Consider the following 4,059-nt stretch of genomic DNA (forward strand, 5'->3'; position numbering starts at 1 on the left):
CAGCCCCCCAAAACTGGGGTCAGTAGGGCAGGTGGAGGCATGTAGTGGGTATTCAACCCCCAGAACAGAGGCTGAGCCTCCTACCCCAGGTCTGCACGGAACACCAAACCAAGGAGCAGCCCGTACACCAGAGGAGAGGGCTGCCACTCACAGAGCCTTGACAGGCTGGAGAAATGAGCTGCCAGAAACCTACTGACATTTAATGGAGACAAATGCAAAGTCCTTCCTCTGGCATGGGATAACCCCACGCAACAGGGCGGGGAGAGGGGGCTGGAGGAAGCTTCACGGGAAGGGATCTGGGATGCTGGTGGGCAGCAAATTGAAGCTTTCTGCCTTTCTGGGTAATTGATATAATCATTTTGGACTTTTGAAAAGGTCTTTGTCAGGACGTCTCCAGAGCGGAACTGGGTTTATTTTTAAAACTAATGTCTGACCTAACACCAGCACAAGCCAAAAGGGTTCCAGGGTCTTGGAGGCAGGGAGTCAGACGGCAGGGCAGGTACCAACTGTCTCTAAAGTGCAGCTCACTGTGCTTACGCAGCCGGAAAACAGAGGGCATTGCTTCCTGCCATGGGTCTCAGCCAGCACCTGGCAGTGCCACCTCAGGTGAGATCTCCATGGGGTGACAGCTGACCACTCCCCTGAAGCTGCCACCGCACGGGCCATGGAGCAGCACACCCCTCACCTATCCAAACTGGATGAGAAAGGGGAGCCAGAGGGCAGGTGATGGTCCAGGCAATAACAGCGGTCACTCGGCCAGGGTTGCCCAGTGTGGGTGGTGGTGTCTGACCCTGCAGGAAGCCCTAAAGCCCGAGGCCTCCAAAGACAGAGGCAGATGGAGAAGACCCTCTTCTCTCAAGTTATTACAGTGCTCACTGAGGCCAGAGCCACAACACAGATTCCCCTGGCCCCAGGACCATCCTGGCTGCCCTGCGGGAGAAGCCTTCTGCAAGATCCTCAGTGGTGCCCAGGGCCACAGGAGGAAGAATTAAACCCGCTCTGGGAGGCTGGGTGCTGTGCTGCCAGGCACACGCTGCCTGCTTGATATTCCCCAGGAGTGGCAGGACTGCTACAGCCCTGCTCTCAAACCCCCCCTGCCCCGCTCTGCGGTACCTAATTAATTACTCCGTGCAAAACAAAGAAATCTTGGAACAACACAACCATCAGCAGGACAGTTGGAGAGAAACCTGTTGCAGGGTCAGGTGCAGCTCGGTGGTGAGGACACCAGACACAAAGCTCCATATTCACTGCCTCTCAGGGAAAGGACCAATTCCCATCTTCTATTAATTCCTTACATCTTACCATTAGTGCCTTTCACTCACCAGTCTTTATCCTGGCTACGTCTTCACCCACTGAATAGACCTGCAGGTTCTGCTCCCACCTGGGACCTGACGGAGCTGTCCCAGTGCTCTGTGCACTCTCCGGGCAGGAGCTGGCTTTGTGCTCTCCCACACCAGGCCGTGCGTGCTCAGAGTGTGCACGCTCACCCCGCTCCACGCACATACCCACTACCTCGTGAGTGCTCTCTGCTTTGCTCCGACGCACTTGCTCTACTCCTCTTCTCCCCCTTTCGGTATTTTGGTTTGTTTTACTGGTGAGACTGGAGCAGCAGGACCTCCTCACGGTCAAGCCAAAGCTGAGTTGTAGAGCTTCACCAGGAAGTGCTGACCCTCAGCTATGGAGTCAGGCCTCCATCAAGGTCTGGGATGTGTCCAGACAAGGGACACCAGATGCTCAGTAGATGCTCTGGTAGAAATTGAGGCGGGTGGTGTCTTGAGGTGACTTCAGAGAAGGAGTTTTAAGACTGTAAGGGTTCTGCAAATGTGCAGCTAAGTGGCCATGGGGAGCTTTGGTGTCTTGGTGCTGGAGGTGGCATGAGTTGAGCAGGACAGAGAGTCAACCAGGAGCACAGCCGTGTCACCCAGTCACCCTGCCTCACCATGTAGCTGATGAAAGTGTCCAGTGACATCAAAAAGCAGCAGGCGGGAAGGTCACTTTCTGGGGACTCCCCGTAAGAGGCACTGGTTTGGTCCAAAGCTCAGCTGGAGCAAACCCACTGATGTGCAGACACTGGTAGAGAGCTGGTGGGATATTAAGATAAAAACTCCCTGTTTGGAGGCACATAGCAAGAAGGATCAGCTGGAACAGTGCGTGGAGCTTTCCTCTGCATCACCTCGCTGGCGTTTGGGGGGCTTTCCCTTTGCCAAAGCTCCAGGCTTAACTGGGACTCCGGCAGGACCTGCTGCGGTGGAGCACACCAAGTGCCTGTCAGTGTTCGTGGAAAGTGAAGCTGGAGAGATCAACGTGTGGTCGTGCTGTCAGTAAGACTGAGCCAGGGAAGTTAGCACCATGGTCTGGTCTAACATCACCAGCAAACGCCATGGCACTGTCAAAGGTGTTGATCCATTTGCACGGAGCCCAGCCAGTCCCTAGTACCTGCTACCCAAGGAAAAGCCCTTTCTAAACCATCCTTGGTTGGCCTCGGTATCTGCTGGCAACATTACCCAGCCGCCGCCGTGCCGCCTGGCAGGGTCTCCTAGAGGCCATGCAGAGCAGCCTCCCATGCAAGCCCTGCCCAACAGCCGTTCTCCCACGTAGCTCCTGACGCCGCTCCCAGACACAGGGATGCTTTTCTCTTGCCAGCCAGGCCCTCCCCACCAGCCGTTCTCCCACGTAGCTCCTGACGCCGCTCCCAGACACAGGGATGCTTTTCTCTTGCCAGCAGCTCCCTCCTGAACAGCCTGTGAGTGTTCCCTTCCCTTCAGCCTCCCAGCACCAAGGCACAGCCTCTGCTGCCAAGCTGGCGGCCGCTCTCCACCTTCTCCTCTGTCCTTGGGCAGGGTCGTGTGGTGAGACGTTTTTTCAATGTTCTTCCTTCCCTCCTCTTCTCCACACCACAGTATCAAGCAGGAGGTGCATGGGAACCCCTGCACGGGTTCAGTGCCATGCCATGATGCTGGTGTGCTCTGAGCAGAGGCATCACTGGGGCAGTGCAGGGGCCTGTGAGGGTTGCAGACACCAGTGGGACACAGTGGGACCAGCTCAGGTTTGGTGGAGACCAAGACCACACACAGTTCCTTCGCTGTAGGCAGGGTGGGAGCTCCCAGCATGGATCCCCTGGGTGTCCTGGCTCCACTGGAGGATGGGACTGGTTGCAGTCTCAGTGGAGTTTGATACAGCGGGAGCCAGTCTGAGACAGGGACAGGGGTTCAGACAGCACAGGGCTGCTGATAAGTTTGTTTCGTCCATCCTCACTCAGGTTTGGATTTGATTTTGAATGGGAAGGAGCAGTCTTTTGCCTTGAGCAACCCAGCCTGGCCCCTCTCCTGCCTGGAGCTGCACAGGGAATTCCTGTTTTTCCTGGCATCTCTGCCAGGACTGGGAGTTGTGGAGGCTCTGCTCTGGGCTGGCCACCAAGGGGTTAAGTCCCAGCCCTCTTTTTTTCTGCTCTGCCTCCTTATGAGGAACAGCCTTTGCGGGGCTGCAGAAAGGCTCTTTCTTTCCCCAGCAGATCTCTGGGAATGAAAAGTCTGTGTTCCAGATATTAAATTACTCATAAAATAGTTGGCCTGTCCCCGAGGCGGCTCTGCAGCCCCCCCAGCCCCCGCCGCCTGCTCTGACGGGCTGCTGATGTGCATCTGCATGTCACCTCCTGCTACAAGGTCAATCTCTCCAATTTAAAGCAGCATCATTGGAAAGCAAACCAGATTTCAGCCAGAATTAGCTTCAAATGGAGCATTCAGTGGACTTGCGCCGGGAGGGGAGCGCAGGAGAGGAAGGGTCCAGCAGAGACGGGTTGTGGGGTGGTGCGATCCTGCTGCTGCAGCACCCCCGGCTCAGGCACCCCCGGGACGCCAGGGCTGGCTAGAGGAGGCAGCGATGCTGCCAGGGGAGAGGATGCTCTGGCATCCCGGGGTGCATGTGGGGCACATGCGGGCAGGGAGGGCTCAATCCCTCACTCCTCTGCATCATTTGCAGCCCCAGCCCATGGCCCTGGGTGGCGGAGAGTTGCTTCACCCGTGGGAGGCCACTTGGCTCCGTGGGAGGCCACTTCACTCT

The sequence above is a fragment of the Buceros rhinoceros genome, unplaced genomic scaffold (assembly GCF_000710305.1).
Source record: "Buceros rhinoceros silvestris isolate BGI_N320 unplaced genomic scaffold, ASM71030v1 scaffold25018, whole genome shotgun sequence".
Lineage (NCBI taxonomy): Eukaryota > Metazoa > Chordata > Aves > Bucerotiformes > Bucerotidae > Buceros > Buceros rhinoceros.